The sequence below is a fragment of the Zonotrichia albicollis genome, chromosome 5 (genome assembly GCF_047830755.1).
Source record: "Zonotrichia albicollis isolate bZonAlb1 chromosome 5, bZonAlb1.hap1, whole genome shotgun sequence".
Lineage (NCBI taxonomy): Eukaryota > Metazoa > Chordata > Aves > Passeriformes > Passerellidae > Zonotrichia > Zonotrichia albicollis.
In genome coordinates, this window is record NC_133823.1 from 71,798,028 (window position 1) to 71,821,231 (window position 23,204).

Genomic DNA, 23,204 nt, shown 5'->3' on the forward strand with positions numbered 1-23,204 from the left:
ACAGAAAAATCCCAGTTGGTATTTACAAAGGAGAACCACGTTTTGATTTTCTGAGTGTTTCCACAGGAGTGTGCAAGCCCTGAGCCTGCTGAGCCTCTTGTTCTGGGCAGGTACTACACCATCAGTAAGCACAGCTCAGGGCAGGTTTGTCTTGAACAGAGTTTTTGTTTTCTTACAGCAAAACTCTGACATAAACAAAAAAGCATAACAGTGAAGGAAAAGCTAATTAGGAATTAGTTGGGTATTAGAGACTCCTAACATTATTAGACAGCATGAGAGCCTTTGAAAGTCAGCCTGCACAATAATAATTTCCCTAGAATTTAAGGGCTTATTCTCCAGTTGTTCTAACTCAGCTCTATTAATATCACTGGAGTTACATTAGTTTGCCCTGACTAATATCCTTTAGTTATGCAGACAAGCAAATAAAATTACTTTAGCTGTTCTTTTAAAGTCATTCCCAAACACCATCTGAGAGGCTCCCTCGGTACAAAAAACAAACCCCAAGCACAGGACCCCGACACAGCCCTGAACTGGCTGCACATTCCATATTGAGGGTCAACAGGAGTTTCACAAGGATACCCTCGGTCACTGCTTCCTCACAGCCACTTCAGAGGGAGGGGAAGAAAGGGTTTGAAAAACATTCCAGATTTCAGCCGAGTTTCTGTAGCTGTGCAGACACAGGAGTCGCTGAAATGTCCGGAGGGACAGCCCCAGCAAGCCTGTGACCTTCTATGACAAACCGGACTATGGCATTTCAGAAGGGATTTAGCTGGGATTGTTAAACATGTGCCAAAAAGAGAACTGCTTCTTGGATTTTTTCAATCAAGTAGCACTATATTTGGACTGGAAACAGCCTGTGGATGAGCAGGAATAACCATTAGAAGGCAAGTGAAAAGTTTCAAGCAGATCCTACGGTCAAGGAAGAAACAACGCGAAGGTATCTGGGCAAGTTTCCATACTGACTGAAGCAACACTTTTCCCATGACATCAGACTCAAAACAACCAATATATTATAGTCCATATGTTGATTAAGGAAAGCCCAAGCCGTGCAGAGCCATGCACCAGCCTTCAGAACAGCGGCTGAAGAAAAGCTGGATCGCTTGCAAGCCATGGGAGTTAATCAAACAAATAAAAAGCCTCAGGTTTTCAGGATAAGGCACCTGGGTCAGACTTCTCAGCACGATGAGGTTGTGAATCCTGAGGTAAGGCTGAAAGCAAACTGCCTGGATCAAAGCTATGCACTCTGACTAGATGACAACGGCAATGAGTAAACAGTGCTTTGAATATGCAGCAGCCAAAAGGCTCAGAAAGCTGTAAAGTTGGTTGCAGAAAACGTGCTCAGAGAACCTGGAGTTCTCTACCTACCTGAGGTCATATGGCATTTGCATGAGAAATTTGGACTTTGGAATGGTTTGCAGTCAGAGTTCAGAAGAGCTTTTGGCAGGTTAAGCATGTTCCCAGTAAGATGATGCTGAGGATAAACATGCAAGAGAAATATATAAATGCTGTTTTCACAAGAATAGTGCTGCTTTCTTAGAACTGCCTGTATTTTAAGGAGGGAGGCTAGAATGCAGTCCTGATGGGATGCCAATAGAATCCATCGAGAGCAGTTCGTAAATCACACAGCTCAGCAACTGAAAAGGACATGGTACATTTTCAAATGTGAAACAAGAACAGAACCATGTTCCTCAGGAAAGAGGTACTTGTTTAGCATGTATTGATGCTGTTTACAAAAGGATTGGGAGTTTAACTCTTAGTGTAAAATGGCCTAATAACATACTAATTAGTGCATGCAACTGAATTCACTGAAATATTTTATCAAAACTTGAAATATCTGACCCATTGATCCTCTGTAATAAGGAACAGGAGGGCACCTTTGATCTTTCTCATGGAATTTAATAAGTCAAAATTAGAAAAGAGCCCTTTCAAATGAGGACAAATTTGACTAGGAGGATAACTAGGCAAGTTGTTACATTTTAATTGTATTTTAACAAAATTATCTAAGCTCATAGGTTTAATAGTCACAACAAATCAGGTAATAAAATGCTGCATTATTGTCACTGGTAGATTAAAGTGGCAGAACACAGGTTTATAGAAGTATTAAAGGAAAAGAGCATTTCTTTTGTTTGCACAGTACTGAACATATTCACAAATCCAGCAAGAAATGCCTTGCTCCTTAGCCAGACTTGCAAAAATGCAATTCACTTAATGATTTTTTTTTTCTATTTTAAATGATGGATATAGTTAAGAGTTGTTTTCTAGTTCTGTACATCCATTTTTATTCCTTTATACTGTTTCCCAGTGCTCCAATCCAGGAATTACTTTTTTAGTGTCAAACCTCACAGCGAAAGCCTCAGCTAAAAAGCCCATCTATGTAAACAAGTTTGGCAACCACAATTCTTCATCACTCAATTTGGGTCTCGGAAGCCATTTCCTTCAAGATAGATCCTTGTCCACAGGGATCTTTAGACAACAGTAGACTAAATTAATCCCAGGTGTTGTCAAGAAAACAGGCACTGAAATGTGCTGCTTCCAAATATCAGCAACCCTCTGGAGACGGCTGCTAGAGCAAGCTGCTATCTGTCAGGAAGATCCAAGACCCTCGGCATTAGTGATGAGCTCCCACAGCTCTGTGGGCTTCACTGTACATCTGCCACAGTTATTTTGGAACACACAGTCTTTTAAAAATTGAATTTTCCTGCCAACTGAGGTGTGTTAACATCTGCCTGCTTCTGCTGTGCTGATCATCAGGGCCTAAATCCTAAGGGAGCACTTAACAGCTTTCTTCACAGATCTCTCAGTTCTGCTTTGCAGGAAGCAAGGGTGGCATATTGGCCAAATTTGTTGCATGAAAAACACAAGGGTTTTGAAGAGGAAGAATTGCACATCTTTATAAGATTACCTAGATTTTAATTATCTGATTTGGTCTCTAGGTCCAGTCTGAAACCACTGGTGTAGAAATTAAGGACCTGCCATTGTTCCATACTCACTTGCAAGTTGCTCAGGGTATAATGCACATCAGTGCTTGTTTACAACTCCAAATAAACACAAAAGGTAATAACATTGGGTGTTTAACAGCTTACCTTAGGATATAGCTAACAGCAACTTGGCTTTCACTCATGACATCTATCCTGTAGGTTCATGAAATTCTAGAAGAAAAAAAAAAAGTAAACTAGTGAGGCAGCCCTCCCTAATCCTTAGGAAGCCATTCCTGTGAAACTATGGAAAACAAATATGGGCAGCCTGACAATTATCAGCCACAAAAGTTATCTTTTAGCCCTTGCTCTTGATTTTAAGTTGCTGTTGTACATTCCCTGCAGTGTGAAGAAAGAAGAAGGGAACCCAGCCAGACCCAACTGGGAAGAAACATTCTGAACCTGGTGACAGGGACTTGTGTGCTAGACTGACAGGTCAGTCATGTTCTCAACAGTGCTACAGTTCTGGGCTTTGGGGCTTAATTCCTGGTGTACGCATAAGGGATGTAAAGGTAGAAACAGGCATGGTGCAATTTAACTTGCATTTACTGCACTGCAGTGAGTACCCATTCCACAGGAAAAATCTACCTTTCTAGTCTATTGTATGATTACATTATTTGGATCTTGATTAGGGTCTGTATAAAGCACTGATCACTATTACAAACACTTTGAACAAGCCTTCTCTATGTTCTTATTTCAAACTCAGGCAAGTAACCTCTGCTCATTCAACAGTAAATTGTTTCAACCACAGCAAGAACCTTTTTCCAGTATTAATCAGCACAGATTACCTCAGTATTTGTTTCACTGGATGCATGTGAAATATCTCTGTGACTTTGTTTTGCTTGCAGTAGTTACCCCACCAGCAATTAAAAAGTTTCGGCTCCACAGATCACAGTTTACATAATCTACCTAGAGATTCTGTGAAACTTACTTCAGTGCAAATGCCAGTATGATTTAATAGAAAAACCAGAGATTTTCACATTTCATCTCCTTGTATATTTTATGCACAACCGCTTTTCAGATAGTATTTATTTTAGCGTAGGAAAAGCAATTGAGTGGCAGTAAAATGTCAGGAAGCACTGGGCAAAGAAATGTTCTGCTGGGCTGAAGCAGCTGTCAAACATGTCTTCTCAAAAATCCTGAAAACCATGTTAGCTGCTACATCTCAGTTTTTGTGCACCTCAGCAGTTCTTCATTCTGGCTGGAAGCATAAGCTGCTCACGGCATTCCGAGTTTGGCCGTAGCCAGGCGTGCTGGAATTGTAACACTGTATTCTTTGGGGTCTATTCAATGCTAAACTAAGTTTCCAAATGTTTCTTGGCTCGACAGCCATTATCTGGACCTTGAACTTCCCCTTTGTATTCAGTGGCGGGGGGCTAAACCTGCCATCTGTTTTGACAAATGTTTTCTATTGCCTCTGCATAGCTGACACAAAACGAGCCATATTAGAAGTTTAAATTCTCTTTCTGAACCATCAAGAATTCTCTAAGTCCTCAGAAATCCCACCTGAACACAGCTAATTGTAATTCTGTTTGCAAAAGATTTTAGCTTGTCATGAGCTGCAGGTCTTAATATCTTCCTAGCTCCATATCACTTGTTCTCTGAGTGTCTGCCTGCTCTTCATTCCTTTGGGGCAAAAATCTTCACTGAGTGGAAAATCATAGCTGCAGGCATTCTGGGGGAAAAAAGCCCCAAAATTAAAAAGAAGCATCCCTTCTACTTGTGTCTTCTTCACTTTTCTCCAGCCTGAACAGTCCCAGCTCTTGGCAGAACCAGGAGAGTCAAAGGAGCTTGATAAGGGCTGCAAGTTATGATAGTAATAAACAAAGAAGGTGTCCAGAAAAAAAGTAGTAATGAAAAGCTACAGTTCTTGACTTTTAGTGAGCTTTTCTAGATTCTGTGGAAAATATGTAATAATCAGACACAATTGGTCTTGCATAAATTGTCCTACATTATGTCCTACATAAGATGTGCATTTAAAATATTTCAAATGGAGCTGAATAATTAATTGATGCTACCATTACAAGAGAATAAAGGAAAGATGAAAAAAATAAGGATACCTTGCTAAATGAGCTAAGTTTGAGCAGATGAACCATGTCAGCATGGAAAAATATTCTTATATCATTCATGTCACACATAACAAGACATCCTACCTGTGATTGCTGCCGGGTGCCACAGAGCCACTGTGCACATGAATAAATCAAATGCTATGCAAGACATCCAATTAACTTCAAAATATTTGTTTTCAGAATTTTACAGAATTTGGAATCTGTAGTGGCAAGAAGAGCAAAATACAATGCTGTTGTAATGGGAACTTGTTCAACATTACTGCCTAGGATCTTGTCCAGATCAGGCTGTGCTGCAGCACCAGAAAAGGAGCAATCTTTGAATTCACTGTGTAATTTCTAGCAGTAGTTATCATTTCTGAAATGCTGTGTAATTACTTAAGTAATATCATGAATAAGTATTAGCAGCTAGGTCTGGTAGAAAATGATACGTTCATTTTATATAAAGTAGTGAAACTGCATTTTCTCTTTCAATGTATTTAAACACATCAATTTCCTTTCTGAAGCAAAAAATTTTTCTATGTTTGGTTTTCCCACTTGCCTTCACTTACAAAACTACATTGAGAGAAGACAAAAAGAATACAGGAAAATTTAAAAACTGTTTCTATCACTAATTCTTTAGTAAAAATCAGATCAAATGATAAAATTTTCTTTAGGAAAAAAAAAGACTGGCAAATATAAAAGTATAATCTAGACTTTGAAAATACAATAACAAAAGTATTTAAAGACTTGAGACAGATTTTAAGAGGACCTGAAGCTTCTCCTAGCATATGTGAATGATTTTAGACCCTGGGAAACCTGCTATTTTCTAGAGATATCATCTCAAATATAAAGAAGAATATAAGGAGTTCTTCACTCATTCCATTTAGAAATTATTCCCTCATCTGAAAGCAGAGACAACAACTCTGTCTCTGTATCATTGGTATGTATGACAATAAAAGCAGCTGCTGATTTGTGGCTGTATTTTTATTTAAAAAGGTGACCATGTAACAGCCAGTAAACACAAAACATGAGAAGAGGAGGGAAGCTCAATGATAGTAACTATAAAACATTTAAAGGGCAGAACTAAGAAGAAATATGATTTGATCTGTTTTAGTCCATCTGACATTTTTATATCCACATTTAACTAACAGGTCATTAATATCCACACAAATGTAAGCAAGGGAATTTTGAGCCGAGATGTCTTGTTCAAAGCAATAAAAGCTTTATTCACACTCTGCTTGTACCTCAAACATTTCATAACTTGGCAGCCCTGAACAAGTACTCTGAGAGCCGCCAGTCCAATTGCACAGAACGGAATCAGTCAGCATCTGTTCAAAAAATCCTTGCTCTGCTATGGAAAAAAGCAATTATCATTAAAGTTTTTCCCTCAGAAAAATCTGGCTACACATGAGGGGAAAAATCAGATAGCAAGCTGAGTGCAATAGGGAGTTTTAATTTTCCCTTTTTGCCTTCTAAGTAGAAGAGATTCCTTCAAGTGAAGTCCTTTTGCAGATTATAACTTCCTAAAGAGCCACAAGAGGATTTACTCATCCAAGTTCCCTTAATGCAGTCCTGTCCTATCCCCAAACATTCTTAAATTCTGAGATCAGCAGATAGCAAGAACACATGTCAGAAGAGACGTGTTCTTTTTCATTCAGAGGAAGATAACAGGGAACACTTTTTCAAGTTAGCTTTTTGGAATTTGTCAGAAAGTCTCAGCTTCCCACTTCAAACAATGGTTTCTGCAGCTGAATTTCTTTGTGCCGACTGTGCTTCATAGAAAACAGAATATAGCAGAAAATAAGGAGCATTAAAATACTAGAGCAGTATTTTTATCAGCATAGTATTTTTAATAAATTTTTCCATTTTCTTGACAAATCAAAGGGGAAAACTTGTTTCTGTGATGACCATATTTTTAAAAAGAAAACCAAACAGAATCCCAAACAGAATGATGTTTTCCCAACCCTCAATCAATTTGTAAGGAATATTTCTATAAGCTTTGCATTTAGGCATGACTAAAGTTGTGATTCTCACAGTACTCATAAGACTAAAAATGTCAGTGTTCCAAATATATGCAATGATTAAATCCTCAAGAAAGGCTTCACTGACTTTGAGGTCTCCAGCTCTGATTTTCACAGCTTTTTATTCTAAAACCAGCACTATGGAGCTGGTGCTGGAGTGAGTCTCATTTTGAACTGGGCTGAAACTAGTTAAGGTTTCTTTTCTTTTTTTCCCATGCTAAGGGAAGGATCCTACAGTACCTAAATATCATGTCATTTTATGGCCTGTTGGGAGAGTCACAGTGTTTTCAGTGGAAGCAACAATTTTAATGCAGCAATTTTTAAAAATTAAAGATTATTCCTGAGAGTCTTTAGCACAATATGCAAATGTCTTTGTTAGTATAAAATACACTGTGTGTACACAGAATTACTGTAATACAGAGTTGGATCACCAACAATTCAAAGAAAAGGATGCACAAAGAAGAAGCTGATAGGAGACACAGTCCAGGTTAGGGAAGCCTGACTGAATCAACAACATGACTAATGGTGTGAATCTCAGAGGAGAGCACATTTTTGAGAAGTGCCAATTTAAAGGTGACTGATGAGAGCAGGAAAACTGATGACTTCCTTTGTCAAAAACATCTCTGAATGCCCATGCAAGCAGAGAGCATTTTCAGGATATATGAAAATCAGATTGTTTTCTGGGCTGACATCAGTCACTGTCCGTGGATCAGGCTGTGGGTTGTGTGTGCCCTTGGTGAGCTCATCTTTCCACAACTCCAAAATATGTTTTGTGATATTGTGGCCGTAGACATCCAGTTCAGCAAATATTATTCAAGGTCAAACACTTTGAAACAATGTGGAGACAGCCACAGCTATCAGAAAAGTCAGGGTTTAATTACAGACTGCTCACATAATTGATATCCACATCAGATTATTTTGGGTCCATGACTTCCCTTAACGTTTCTGTAAGGAATGTGCTGTGTTTAACAAACTTAACTCATCACCATTGATTTCAGTTTTGCTTGCAAGCCCTCTTGAAAGTTTGACTGCACTACCACTTGTACATGCATTTTCTCTCTGTTAAATGCTAAATTAAACTGATTTGCTTCAGACAATTCCTGAGGCTAAATTTCTGCAAGGCTCTGGGCTTTCCCTGTGTTAAAAATTAATGGTCTCGCCTACTTAAAATCTAAAGTGGCTTTTAGTCACAGGAATGTGCCAATGTTATCACTTAAATAATCTCTTCTCATAGCATTTACCTTCTGGTATGTAACACATATGACACATCACCTGTCTTCTAATTTATTAGCCTAAATATAACAAGCTTTCCCATCTTTTCTTATGCTGTCAGATGAGCTGGTAGATTCCATCAAGCTATCTTTAATATTTCATTTTTAAGTTTTTCTACCATTTTCAGTTTCCTGCCAGGTATCTAGAATGAGTTTTGTAGGTGAAGTCTGTGGCAGGACTTTTTGTCTGTGGCACATGGCAGAGTATAAAAAGATCACCAGTCCCAGTCAGGAAGAAACAAGACAGCACTCAGACTTCAGGATCTAAGTGAATTCAGAGTAATATCAATAAGTCAAAGGTGAAAATAAAGTAATCTCTTTTCTTTACAGAATTTATCGAGTCTTATCCTGAAAATTGTTGCCCCTCAGTTCTCTTGCTGTTCTTTGAGACATGTTCCTGCAGGAGAATATTTTGTACCAACTGATGAGCTCATGTTGAGAGCAGCCCTCAACAAAATTTCCAGATGGCATATGAATTATAACCTTCTATCATGGACTTAACAAGCCGTGGGCTGCTGGTAGTTGTCACTTCCAGGTTTCAGTGCTGTTTATATGCCACTAATAAAACCTGCTGTTCTTCTTAATAACAAAGCAGAAAATTTTAATTTTTAAGGGATACACTTGGCACCCTATTTTCTTTCTCCTGCCTATTACATTCCTGCTACGACTCTTTCCTGTGCTTTTCGAACATAATCAGCAATAGGTCAAATCTTAATATTTTATTGAGATTTTCTTCATACCCTTTTCAAGCAAAATTCTTTGAGGGAAGAACTACATGCCAAAACCATTCTGCTGTATCTGTTCATTACTGAGAAAAGAATTTTTTCCTTTCATGGTTATTATTGTGAAGCAAATTCAGAGTCCCTTGTGAATAATACGTAAAGAGAATGTGCACAATATGAAAATGCATTTAATGTTTTATTATATTTTAGCTGCCTGTTAGGTATCTCACCCCAGCCAGCAATTTATAATCATGTGCAAGAGGCAGCTTCCTGAATTCTACATAGTTCAAAAATAGCAAAGCAGAAACAACATGGTGAGGGCAATTACTTTTAAATAATATTAGAGCAGAGCTTAGTGGATCAGTGCAGGATCTGCAAAGTTCTGCACATTAAGAACTGCAAAGCCTCCAGACGAGGCTCTGAAGAACATGAGCTACATGAATTCAGCCTGTTAATTGCAAAGCTTTCATTAAATTAGTTGTCAGATAATTGTAAAGCAGACATTGGAGTTGGGTTTTCCAGAGCTGCTTCAGAAAGTTCAGGGTATATAAAATAAACTCTGCTTGAGTGAGCAGAAAGAAGGCCCTGGTGTCAGCAGTCTCAGCCCAGGACTCCTGTGCTTCCCCACAGAGTTCATGGGAGCCCTCAGCACCTCGGGCTGGCAGGAATGTGCTGCCTCCCATCCTCAGAGCTGTCCCTACGGATGAGGAGGGCCCCAAATGCAGGCAGTGTGTGCCAAGAGAGGTGAGGGTGCTGAAAGGCACCCCTGGAAGCTGAGGATGTGCAGATCTCCCACCAGCAGCACTCAGGACAACAGGCCAAGGTCATCCTTCACAACCACGAGGCTGCCTGGCCAGCCCATCTATGGATGGGATCTCCAAGGAAGTCACTTTAACCTCAAGGCCACACGTACAGCTGCAAAACATCCACATGGCCTGGAGGGAAGGCTCCCTCCCTCAGCCTTAAAGGCATTTCCCAGCACAAAGTGCAGCTGGTTGGGGTTTGTGCTGGGAACAATTTGGGAGTTACATTTTGAAAAGCTTTCACTTTTTATAGCTATTTGAAAAGTAAATGCAATTGGAACTCACCGAGGAGAGGTCAGCTAACCCAGCAGTGTGGTTTGCACGCTTCCTCTCGACACACATCAAAGGCAAACCCAAACAAAAAGGCTTTTCTTTGCACTTATAATTGGCACTGGGCAGAGGCCTGTTCTCTTCTGCAGGCCCCTGAAAGAAAAGTAACCTGAGAATGCAAGCTGGAGGCAGACAATTCAAAAGAAGCTGTGCACCCCAGCAGCCACACAGATGCCTGGCATGGCAGTGACCCCTCAAACTGATGCAAAAGTAGAGGGGAGAGGCACATTCAGAGCAGGGGACACCAGCACAGCCTGGCAGCTCCAGGAGGGACAGTGCCACTTTGTCACCAAAAGCATCCCTCTAACAGCCAGCTCTGCTCAAGCCTTGGTCTCCTCACCTACACATAGGAAAAAAGTAATCCAGGCTCCAGGACAGATTGTACACCATGGACTTGGATCCCTCAGTTCCAAGAGGCTCTTTAGGCTGCAACTTCATATTAAACCTTTTTCTCAGAATGTTAGTCATATTTAAAAGACAAATACTGCATGAACGCATATGAGATTCCAACATGCTACAGCCTTCATGCAAAGTAGAAATAAAATCCCAGTAAAGCTAATTTTGAGACTGTCTCCCTCTCAGTTTCTGGGAGTAACTCCTGCTTTGCCTGTAGAAATCTCTTCTCTGACTCCATGCACTAATACAATTGGACCTATATGTATGTTGCATATTAAGATGCATGCACAGTACATTCCTTTAATCACACATAAGCTTCCTGAACTGTACTATTTTTCATCTCTTTTTTGAGTAAATAAAAAAAAAGGAAAAAAAAAAAAAGCTGTGTTCTTCCAGTGTTTTGGAATGTGTATTTTGGGGTAAGAAAGTATTATGTTGGATTTACTGTACTTTGGTACTTCTGTCTCAGTTACTCAGGATCAGACCCAAATTCCCCCAGCCAGGGGGAGGGTGGGAATCCCAGTAACCCGGGGTTACATGGTGAAAATGGTATTTAATTTACAGTTGGCTATAATCAAACAAATCCTACCATCAGTAAGACAAGCAATCACCGAAGGATACTAACCAAATTCTGTATTTTCTGTGAATTAAATCAGCCGTCCTGACTTTGTTTCCATACACTCGCAGATGTTATATGCCTACTGAATTGGTATTATTGGCTTTAAGTTACAGCATTTGGTTCTTAAGGGTATTTTGGAGCAACTGCATTCAGAACAGCACAGTGTAGGTTTTGGAGTATTTTCCATAAGGTTAGTGATTTTAGTCAGAATTTAATTCCTACAGGAATAGTGTTACTTCACTGAAGAGGAACATCTCTGCAGCAGCTCTTCTGGCAGAGACAGCTCCTTCAGGAATCTCTTGTTTCCATCCATATTGGGTCAGCTTCTCTCAGGAGTCAGTCCTGCAAACTCTTTTTGGGCCTGGGGAAAGCAGTGTTCTCTTTCTTTTGGACAGTCAAATCAGATAACTATAACCCATTTCTTGATGTTTTTTGATAATTTAACTCCTTCCTTTTACATACTGATTTTTTTTCCCACATATTTTTTGCTGTGAACAGGCTGTGAAATATTTTCTGCCTTCAACACACATCACAGGATAAGACTTGTCCTTAGGAGAAGGAATTTTCAGACTTTCACATCCTATTCAAACCCCTCAGATTTTCATGCAAGTAGCTTCAGCAACTACTCTGATAACACCAAACATCCTGAAAAACATACCAGCCAATAGAGAGAGGTTCCCCAAAAGTCTCATTCATCGACCCTAAAATTATCATTTCTCTCACCCTCTCAGATGTTTGAATCCCTACATAATCCAAATTGCACAGAGCAAAAGTAATCCTGTGCTCAGAGGAAAGCAGAGCTGAAAGGTCAAACAAATCTCAAACTATGCTGCCTCAAGCCTTTCTGCTTCCAAAGGAGTGGCTAATGACTTGTTCTTTGGGAAGACTGGAAAGAGTTCAAATATGAAGGCATGATTAAGAGAAGAAAAATCTTCCACACCAATTACAGCTTCCACGCTTTTGGCCACAATCCATAACCCAGCTTCCAGGGGCAGTCCAGTGACTTTTCAGCTGCCTTATGCTCCACAGGGTCAAAAGGATAGATGCATGCTATCAGCTTGCTATTTTATAAGCTGGAAAACAGAGAAATTGGATGGGCAGGCTGCCTCGGAAATTCTTCTGGAACATAATTGGCACTAAAAGTTTTCCCAGAAGAAAATGATTCAGGTTTCAAAATTTTCTGAGATTGAGGACTGCACACAAGCTATGCTTCTCCCCAGCTCATCATCACTATGTCTCCAGTGCCATCACAGCTTCAAAAAACCTTCAAAACACAGGAAATTAGAATTAAGTAACAAATTCCAGTACTTTTTAAAGCACCATGCTCTGCATGCTCTCATTTGGCAGCCTGTAGCTTTCCAAAACTTGTTAGCATGCTCTTCTCTCTGCATTTGTCTGCTGCCTTTTTGGCTGACACAGCCAGAATTGCTCACATCCATCCCAACAGCATCCAAGGAGCTCTCCAAAGTGAGAGCTCGTGCATTTACTGATGGTTGCCCAATGATGAGAGCTTCAGATCCTGACCATGCCCTAAGCATTGCCAGGTGAGTGAGAAACACGTGAATATGTGGTGAGGGCATGAGAATTTTAGTGAATAAAGATAGACAGTGACAAGGCATTTTACTGCAATACTCAGAGCTGCAGGAATAAATGCAGAAATCTGAGAAGGAACCATCAGGATCACGGTTACAATTAGGTGCCATCCATCTTTCAGGGTTTGTCTCTCCTCGGGAGGCAGCCAAGCCAATGGTGTGCCCAGACACTGAATGCATCCTCAAATAGCTGCTGAATTCACTGCTGACTAAAAGCAAGTACAAATATTGCTAAATTAACATAATGCATGTCATGGTACCCCAGCACATGAGATTTCTTCCAGTCAGGAGGAAATTTCATATAATGATACTTTGTAGATATGATACAATGTAGAGTGTGTAATAAATGTAATAATGGGAAAGAATATTTTGCAAACATGTCCATGTCCCTCGTGAGAAATTTTAAGTAAACAGGGTATTATCCACTTTAATCTGAGTTTGTATCAAGTACTTAGGTCAAAAGTTTAAACATGAGTTAGAAAAAATGGGCACTTTTTATCCAGTATAAATTTTTGCAAAAACTTTATAAGGCAAAGAGATGGGTTTCTGCCCCTGAATTCCTTTAATCCACTTCCACAAAGCCCTGCATTACTCAAGGCATAACACACTTATCAAAACCATGGTTTTTAGAGTTGAGAAATACAAATTTTCAAATTTGTGGATAAAACCCACAGTTCTCATGATTCTCCTTTGTGCTTCTGTAGGTTTTTTGCTTTACCTCCACATTACTTGACCCCAGGAGCAGTTCAAGGGTGAGGCAGGAGGAAGGGGTGCAGAAAGTATTCTAATGGTTCCAGCTGGAAGAACAGCCCCTCTGAGAAAACATCCATGTAGCTGCTGTAATTTGCATTAGGTAACATCTTGTTCCACAAAACTCAGAGAAATGATCCCATTTCATTGATGTGATAAAAAGTAATTGGAATCACCCCTGCCTTTTTCTGCATGGATCATGAACAAAAAGAAATTGGGCCAGTGTTTGAGGTTTGACAAGCACTTGCTGGTTTTTCCCTCACTGGCTTTATACAGCTGTGATCAGCAGCACGTTAGGGAAGAGTGGAGCCAGTATAGATATTTCCAGTTCACCAGCAGTAATTAGATCTGTGAGCATGAATATAAATCTAAAGACCTGACACTCAAATGGCTGCTTCTGGGCATATTTCTATTTACTGTCTCAAGAGCCTTCTTTAATCTCTTCTAAAACTGTGTATCTCACTCAGATTAAACCCTGGGACAAATTCCTTGTCTTTCCGCTTCACACCCATGGAAATGATTTAGCTGCATTACACAGCAGTTCCAAGGACATGATCCACAGATATCAGAAATGGCAAGAATTTACCTAAGTAGCAAACACCAGCACAGCCAAGGTCACACACACCTTTAACTTAAGTGGCTGGGCTTCACTTTTCCCCTTCAAGCAGACAACCAAATACACAGTTTGCCTTAACAGAATTGAAGACACAAGTGGAATTTCCTTTTGGATTTCCTTATTTCCTCACAAGAGCACTAATACATTATTTCTCAATTACATTCTGTATTTTGGCACAGTTTAACAGAGTGGGAGGACAACAAACTTGGGTCCTGTGAGGGAGGAATACAGCAGGCAACGATCAGAACATGGATGTGACTGCAGCCCTTTGCCTTTTTTTTTTTCAAAGCAGAAGTTTGTCAGAAATAACTGGGAAATGGATAGTGAGAGGATGAACAGCCTGCAGGAAGACTCATAAGCAGGATAAACAACATAATGGAGTCAATAGCCAGCATGTTCTGCTATTTCTTTATCCATATTAACATTCCAGTATTGATTACCCGTACCATACAGCACATTTTACAGAGCAGCTCCAGGAGTCCTCACATCACAATCACACCCCTGACATTCTCCTGAATTAAAAGACAGATAAGCAACTATTCCTACAAAACAGCAGCAGTGGACCAAAACAAAGCTGAAGAAAATAAAGCCTTCTATAATATCTTTTAAAATTGTTTTTGAAACAAGGAATGTTAATACATTAATCATAAATTAAACTTCAAGTAAAAATACCATCAAGGAGTGTTGGAAGCTCTAACATCTAATATTTTAAGTAAAAGGCAAAAGGAAACTTTAAAGTTTAAGTTGGAATACAAATTTGCTTTGTGACTTGGGGCCATGTCTTGTCTCCTTTGTGCCTCTATGAGCCCAGCTGGAAAGTGTAATAATAAATTAAGAAACACAAAAACAAAAAGCAGGCCTGCAATGAGATCCAGATGCTCCATTAAACTGCTGGTCCCCTTAAACACCTTCCAAACCATAGCTAAATAGAAATAAGCCTGACAGCTGGATTTTAGGCATGCCTGTGAAACCATGGAACAGTCTTAATCTGTTTTCCAACAATTACAAGCTGCCATGCCTCTTCAGGAGCTGGAACCACATCAGCTCCTTCTATCCATAACAAAGTAATTAGAACAGAACTACAGGGATGCCACCTCAAGATTAAAGGATCACACACTTCATGATTGTCTGTTTGTACAGTAACTTATTGTGTGGTTTACCTTGGCCAGGCAACGAGCACTCTGAGACTGCTGCGTGTTCCATGAAATTCAATCTTTCCACTGTTACCATGTCTTTTCCTGCCTTTTTAATTCCCTCTCCTTTCTGAACTTTCTATGGGGTTTTCTCATCTTTACCTGTTTAGATCACACCATTTTAGCAAAGGCAGGGTGCTGTTATATACTTACAAAATAGTGACTGGAGCTGAACCTGGGCATACAAGAAATCGTGCTCAAGTGTCATTATCTTAAGATGTTTTAGTCAGAGCTTTAGCTGAATATACTTTGGCAGCACAAAAAAAACAGCAGAAAATGGGAGAAAACTGTAAGACTGCCATGTAAGTAAAGACTGATACCATCACAGACACAGAAGAAATTAAAATTGCATTAAGTGGCTGCAACACCACTGCCTCGTGTCTGTGGTGTTTGGCTTTGCTGCAGCCACTTCTTCCCAGTATCATTTTTGTAGGAGGCATTTGCAGCACAACCAAACAGTAGATTCCTGCAGAACATTTGTCAGTTCTGCTGGCTCAGAATGCCCTGCTAGGATCTGTGAAGAACACGACATGAGGCTCCTTCAGAAGCAGTTTCCTCTCAGATGTTAAGGACATGCCTGTGAAACCCTGACTGCTGTTGAAGAAATATTCCACAACTAATGAAAGTGCTCACTTTAAGTGTGACACCTACAGAAGAATGTCTTCCTGCAAATGGATAAAGGGTTCCCAGAGCGTCCCATAAAATGAGGAATTCCTAATGCTGACCTTACTGCAACTTGGGAGAAGGGCTGCTGAGCTCTGCTGGTGTTCTTGAATGTTATTTTCTTGCCTCAATAGAAAAAAAAAAAAAACCTAGTGAATAACTTTACCCCTTTTCTGTGAAAAAGTTACAACCTCAGCATAGGCCAGAAGCCAATATGTCTCAGAACTCATTCTTAAATTATCACCATCTCTCTTCTAGGTGAGCACAGTGCTCCACATGCTCTTATTTCTTATTGCTGGTAACAGAATACACTGGCTCCAGGAGATTTCAAGCTCAGCATAACTGCACATGATAATTGCCATTTTCTTTAAAACATCCATCACCACTTCAGTAGATTATCAGGCTCACAGCTGAAATAACAGAATGCAGTTGCTTCCCAAAGGACACGGAGAGTGTTAAAACATGACATTGCTAAGTGGCAAATGACAAAAGACAACCAGGGGAATGGAAACGGGTTCACAGCACTGGAATGAAAAAACTGCAGCCACTGCCAGCGTGCCGAGATCCTTCAGAGGATCCGCCATAGGAATGTGGCTTCATCCATGCAATTCCCGGGAGCAGGGCTTGGTCCTGCCGCGTCCCCAGGCGCAGCGCCACGGCTCATTGCCACCTGGTGGCTGACACTGTTCAGTACAGCCCACCTCGACTCCTGGGCTTTGCAGCGTCTCAGGAGGGTATTTCTAATTTACTCCCTCTTACAGATCAGGGCCTTGCCGTGGTATTGCATGGGAATGCATGAAACACCCACAGCAGCTGGATTTCTGTTTACTAGAAATGTCTAAGGTAGCACGTTGCTAAAGGGATTCCCTGCTTCCAAAGCAATGTGAAAACAGTGGAAGTTTCCAGCTAGGAATGACATGCAGCTAAGCACAGCCAAGTGAACTGGGACTTGCACCTCAGCAGTTGCATTTTCTCACTGAAAAAAGTTACAGATTGTTCAAAATAAGGTCACAAGCATTTACTAAGAGACTTTCATCTCTGCTCTGCATATGGCTCACTAACTTTAAATGAAAGTGAAAGAATAAAATTGATGCAGGCAAAAAATGAGCTCCATTTTTATCATAGCCTGAATCTTGACCCTTAGAATACAATACAGTTTTCTTACAGCATCCTAAAAATTACTACATACCCTTTTGCATCTGTATTTCTCAAGCTGGCCTACCCCTAACCCACTCCATCCAAAACTGGGCAGCTGGATAGTTGTGGCCAGACAATTGCCAGTTCAGATGCCAAAAATGCCCTTTAAAAGACAAAGCCAGATGTGAATACCAAATTGTGCAAGTGCCCAAGTGAAAATAGTAAAATCATAGGCTTGACCTTGCTCCACCCATTCATTTTGGGCAGAACTTGCCTAGAAAAGTTAATGGGTTTGACCTCAGCTTCAAGGGATGAAGCTATATGACGTGGAGCAGAGCCTTTGATGTCAGTAAAGTTATGCCTGATTTACCCCAGCCTAGCCAAAGTTAGAATCTAGCCTGGGGGTAAAAACATCTTTTAAAATAGCCAGGCTAGTTCTCCCCCGTGCAGGTTTGCAGCTGCACCGCCACAGTGGCTGTTCTCCTTTTTCTGTGACTTTGAGGATTTCATTGTTTCCTCCTGATCACAGTGCAGGAGAGATGCTCAGGGTCACAGTTATCATGGGACAGTGAAGGGAGCTTTTCTTACAGATTTCTCATGTGATCCTCTTTTCCTGCATTCTCTTCCAAGTGTTTACATCTTCAGCTGAGCAGAACCAGGGAAGCCCACTGGGTGGGACAACCTACATTTTCTCCAAGTCTGGAAAGTCAGCAAGTAGCTCTGAAGTAAAAAAATATGAGAGATGAAGATACAGGTTGTATTTACTTTGGTGATCTTGAAAATCTGGATTCTCCTGCCAGCCAGAGGAATTAATGCAAGCCTAATTATTCAGGGAAGGAATATATTATTAGTGACAGAAGGGGTGATGAAGTAGGAGTAGAAAAACCCCCTAGATCAAATGAAAAGAAAGCAAGTTCATTATTGGTTTTGACTGCCAAAATACCTTCCTCTACCTGCCCCTGCTGATAATTTATTAAATTACATCCCACAGTGTTTTTTCTCCCTGTGGAACCACGCAGAGCATTTACTTGCCTTTGCCTTGAAGCCCCAGCTCAGTGCAGGAAAGCTGAGCGTGCTGAAAAAGGCTTTCAGGCACACATTGGCAGATGCACAATTGTTGGTCACAGCACTTGGGGCCCAGCTCTGGTCCCAAAGCCTTTTGAAGGCTGCCTGGGAGCTGAACTGAGTGGCTGCACTGAGCACATTTCCCTGGGGCTCAACAGAGAGACACTGGACAGGCTGGGAAACCTCGAGTCAGACACCAAGAATACGACTGCAAAAGGCCATGAGCATCCTGTTCTAATGTCGACATTAGCCCTGCCTGGAGCAGAGGAATGGGACTAAATCACTTCCTGAAATCCCTTCCAATATAAATATTCAGAGATATTACCAACATCTTAAAATTTCACATTTTTTTAAGCATTAGTTAAACACAAATAGCGGAACGGAACGTCTCCAGAAATAAGCTGTGCACTATTAATAAGCATATTGTAATAAAAACTTTAAGTGAGCCTTAAGTGACCATTAAACACATAATAATGCACTTTCCTACAGACAGCAATGAAATCGAGCACTAAACACCACAGGCAGAACAAAATCATTTAGCAAAGATGCCTTGAAAGTTCATTATTAAAACAGAAACAAAGGACATTTGTTCTCTCTACATGGGGTGCCATACAAAGGCCTCATTCCCACATTTCTGCTAGACACTGGTTTAGCTGAAATTACCTCTGTGTTTAGGAGAGCAGAGGTACATATAAAGCTTCTTAGAAGTTGCAGGAGAGGTCTTTGCCTAATAGAGAATATTGCAGTATGCTTACATGCTTTGTTTGCAGCTTTTCCAGTTAGCAGCACAAAACACCGGCTAGACAATGAGGAAGTAATACCATAAAGAATATTGTTTTCCGGCCAGGTAGACAAAGTTCCTTTTGTGATACCATAACCTTGATTTGTTTGCTTTATCACTGCTTGTGTGCTCTGCAGCTCTGTGTTATCAGACTTTTCCAATGACTGGTGTGACTTATGGCATTCCTGCTGTAAGCACAGATTCATGGATGAAGTCTGCTTTAGGAAGTGGAAAAGTCTATCATCAGTTTTCTCAATTTATGTTGCTTTGTTTCATGCCCAACACAGGCCAGTCAGTAAACAACTGCTTCCAAAGATGGGCAGATACCTGAGGGTGGGAATGGACTATACTATTTATCTTAATCAGACAAAACTCATCTGTCTCAGCCAGAAAGGCCAGTATTTCTGTGACAGAGGTTTCAGACATACACCCCATCCCAACCAACCAAAAGTTCCTGCTGAAACTGAGCTACATAAAATCAAAGAACAATTTTCAATTTGATCAGCAGATGCATCAAGCTTTTTCCCCCGCGTGGTGTCTCCCCTATAGGTCTACACCAAAAGTGAGGTGATGTACCTTGCACTTCCAACCTCTTGGTCTTCTTTCTATAGTATAATTCCAACTAGCCTTAACCCAATAAATAAATATTTCCAGCCTTGCTGCCTTCTCTGTGTCCCGCCCAAGTGCAATGACATCACAGCGACAGCTCCCGGCACTCCGAGATGATGGGAAAGTATAAACAGTGCTCCATCTGCAGTTCATTTGCTCTCCCTGTGAAAAAGGGACCAAAACAAGCTCTTGACTGATGGTTGGTTTCCATAGTTTGGTGGCAACAGCTCTGCAAATGAACTATTTCAGGCAGGAGCTGGTGGCAGTTATTTGATAAAACACAGCAGTGCTGATAATACATGAGGGTTTTTTTAATGTGGACTTTGTAAATGATAGGATTCAAGGACAAACTTGTCAGGTCAAATCTGCCCCAGCTGCTGAATGTGTAAAAGCTGAGAGGTAGAGATTACTGCAGGGAAGATTAATGGCACTATTAACATGACTCTGTGGAGCTACATAGCTCTGCTCAGAGAAAAAGTTTGGGTTGCAGGCATAGTAAATGAAGTCTGGGTATGCTCTAGGCATATTTTTGTTCCCTTCTGTGTACAAAGATGTTTTATTTCAGAGTTATTCAAATATACTCAAGCTGTATATGTGAACTTTAAAAATTACCACATTTAAAAAATTCTTTTAGCTAATGAATCAGTTACAAGGTAAAATCAGCAGAGGTTTGCATCAAAATATCTTCTATTGAACATTATCCAGCTAACCTGTACTGAAAGTGCAAAACACAGCAATATGTACAGCTACTCTCTGTAACAGAACATGTCTTCCATGCTGCTGCAATGCAATCACTGTGTGATATTTTCAATTATTGTAATTTCAAATGGGAGCTCTGATTCTCTTCAGGAACACCATTCTATAGCTCATCAGGTGTGAAGTACTCCTGTATAGAGAACAGACATTTTGTGTCAAACAATAAGAAGACTTGAAGCCATTGTGGACAATATTCTTTCCTTCTGGAATCAGCCAAGACTCTCCTCATTTCATTACTTGCCTCATTTACATTGGCTGAAGGGATGGCACCCAGGGGAGGCAGGGCCACCCAGAGAGAAGGGCAAAAAGTTTTTTGTTCCCCTGACTTTAATTCATCCTTCATTTACAGCTGGCCCTGTTGCTGCCAATACTGTCAAGAAAAATTTTGAGATCTGCTAAGAGGTTTTAGCTCATCTTCCTGTCATTCAACAATATCAGTTTCAGGGACAAGAAGCAGTTTTGGGGGAAAGGGGATTGTGAGAACACGACCCAAACGTTCCTGAGTTTAATACTAAGTTCGCCAAATGCAGTTCACTGAGCTATTTTTCTGTCATCCCTGAGTGTCCAGAGATGGATAAATTATTCAGTCAAACATAAACACAATAAATTTTGTAATCTGTTGAATAAAGGAGCCTTTTTTTTTTCCCTGATCCTGGCCTGAGGTTCATTTGGGGTTAGTGGAAATGCACTGTGGTTAAAGCACTGCATATCACCAGAGCAACATCCTGTTCCCAGGTCAGCCCATGAGGATTGCTCCTTGCAATCGGTTTGAAAAGTTCCTGAATATTCATGAGCTTTATTCTCTTCAGATTAGGCTGAACTCTTGCACTAACTCTGGAGACCAGGCTGTGAATATGCACTACTCAGATTTCCCATCTGCAAAATGGCTTTCTTTACATCACAGAGGCATGAGAAGCATGAATTAAAATACTTCCCAGGTAGGGAGGCTTTTGAAGAAAGGGGTATGTGAAGAAAGGGGCTGTGCAAATTCACCCAGTGTGTGCAGGGGTTCTTGTGCCTTTTGCCCCCACTAGAAGCTACTGGCAGGTGATGTGTCCATAATTGTATGGCAGGACTTTATTTTTGATTGAAGCTGCTTCTATTTTGGAATATTATAGGAAGGTGAAGAAAGGGTCTGCTGGTCATTAAAGTTCAGTTCTCCATTTATCTCTCAAGTACCTGGCAGAGCTCCTAATTGAAAGCATGAAGTTCTGTACTAATTCATTGAAATGTTCATTTTAGAGCATTTTATTCCTTCTTTTTCCAGTGAGCAATGGGAATTGCATCTTTTGTTTTTACTAAACCCGTATTCATGATGGCAACCTGGATATAATCTCTCCTTTCCAGCTGGTAATTGCTTGTTGCAATCCCCTTGGACACACCAGAAACGCAGGATGAATGAAGGCAGTGACAATATTAAGCCCTGTGTCATGTTTTGTCTGGGTACGAAATTTCAGGATATCTGCTAAAACCCAAAATGGCTGAGTAACTCCATCCACCTCTCCTTTCCTCGTAATTATTTACATGGAACCATCAGGAGACAGCATGTCATAATATCCATTCATTCTTGCAAACCCCAAACAAGGAGAGAGCTGAGCCAGGACTAAGTCAAACATACAGAGAAAGAGACAAGTACATCTGGCTGGGAATAAACAGCCAGCTTTTTGCTTCCTCTCCTGGAAACCTTCTTGAGTTTTGTTCTATCTCAGTTTATCCTCTCAGAGATGGAATGGCCTGCTTTGGCATTTGTGTAGCAGCTTAAAGCATCCTCAGATTTGGGTGTCATTAAAAACTTTAAAAAGAGTTCAAAAGCAAAATCAGAACTGATTCTCAGACCTGACAACCCACTGCTGTATAGATGAGCACAGGCTGAAGGAAAGAATCCTGATTGTATAATCAGTTCTCCATCTACAAAGCCAATACCAACGCAGGTGAGAATGATGAGCATTCCTCACTGCTCTTCTAATGTTTGAAGCACCCTGCATTGTAAAGAAAGAGAGCTTGGGGAAATACACACAACAAATTGAATCAAACTGGAAATGCTGTTTGCCTCCAGAACAGACTTGGGGAATTGTTGTTAGAAACCTTAATTTATTTTATCTGTCTCCATGCCATGGTAACTTGCTGTGTATTTTTAAGTACAATAAAAAAGTTCAGTTTATTCTTCTCTGAAGTTATTCTAATGGAGTCAGTCATCCTCTTTTAACAGAATTGCAACAGAACATCAGAAAAACATTTACTGGGAAGGCTGAAGAATGGTAAACAGAGAGAGGCTTAGGATTTAATAGTAATATTTGTCATATTTGTCATAGATGAGTAGGTACATTCAGTTATTTCTACTGACTCTTCTAATCCTAAACTTATGTTCCAGACAGAGTTCTCAAAGATATTTTTACCAAAAGGAATGAATATTCTCAAAATTCACTCAGTCATGTTTAAAAACTTCATATAGAAAAAACTGTTACAGAAAGGTAAAAACAAAACCAAATTTTATCTAATGTTTTAAAGAAAAGGTTTCTCTGATTGTAATTGGTTATTCTACAATTAAATCATATACAGCAGGAACAGGAGGGGTATTTACAAGGTAAATGCTACCAGAAAGATAAAATCTAAGTATCAGTGGTAGCTTTCAGTGTTGGTATATGGCCTTTATTTTGTTAATTACAGTCAGCCAATTAGCATTACCTCACAGAAATTAATTTTGTAATTTTATGTTTCTTAGTTATAGTTCTCAGTTTTCTCCTGGCTGTGGGAACTGAGCTTTCTTACAGAAAGGATTTCCAAAGGTTTCCATAGTTCACAAATCCTGCAGCAGCAGCTCCATGTCTGCTCAATTACTCTACAGTTTAACTAAAAC

At 40.2% G+C, this 23,204-nt stretch overlaps 1 protein-coding gene and 1 long non-coding RNA gene across 6 annotated transcripts in view; one reads left to right on the forward strand and one right to left on the reverse strand.

Moving 5' to 3' along the window:
* Positions 1–1,062: 1,062 nt before the first annotated feature.
* Positions 1,063–23,204, forward strand: part of PDE5A (phosphodiesterase 5A) — a 103,629-nt gene continuing 81,487 nt past the window's right edge. For 3 of the 5 annotated variants that reach the window (XM_005495285.3, XM_074542059.1, XM_026798116.2), the window contains exons 1-2: positions 1,063–1,202; positions 3,321–3,410. The gene's annotated coding sequence lies outside the window, so the exon portion shown is untranslated. Of the gene's footprint in view, positions 1,203–1,555; positions 1,700–3,320; positions 3,411–23,204 lie in introns of those variants that run through there. The other 2 variants (XM_074542057.1, XM_074542058.1) reach the window with 1 other exon arrangement.
* LOC141729211 (uncharacterized) overlaps positions 1,196–23,204 on the reverse strand; it is a 76,492-nt gene continuing 54,483 nt past the window's right edge. Inside the window, exons 4-5 of the long non-coding RNA XR_012580586.1 lie at positions 3,084–3,149; positions 1,196–1,471 (exon numbers count right to left, since the gene is read on the reverse strand). This is a non-coding gene — a long non-coding RNA (uncharacterized LOC141729211). The remainder of the gene's footprint in view (positions 1,472–3,083; positions 3,150–23,204) is intronic.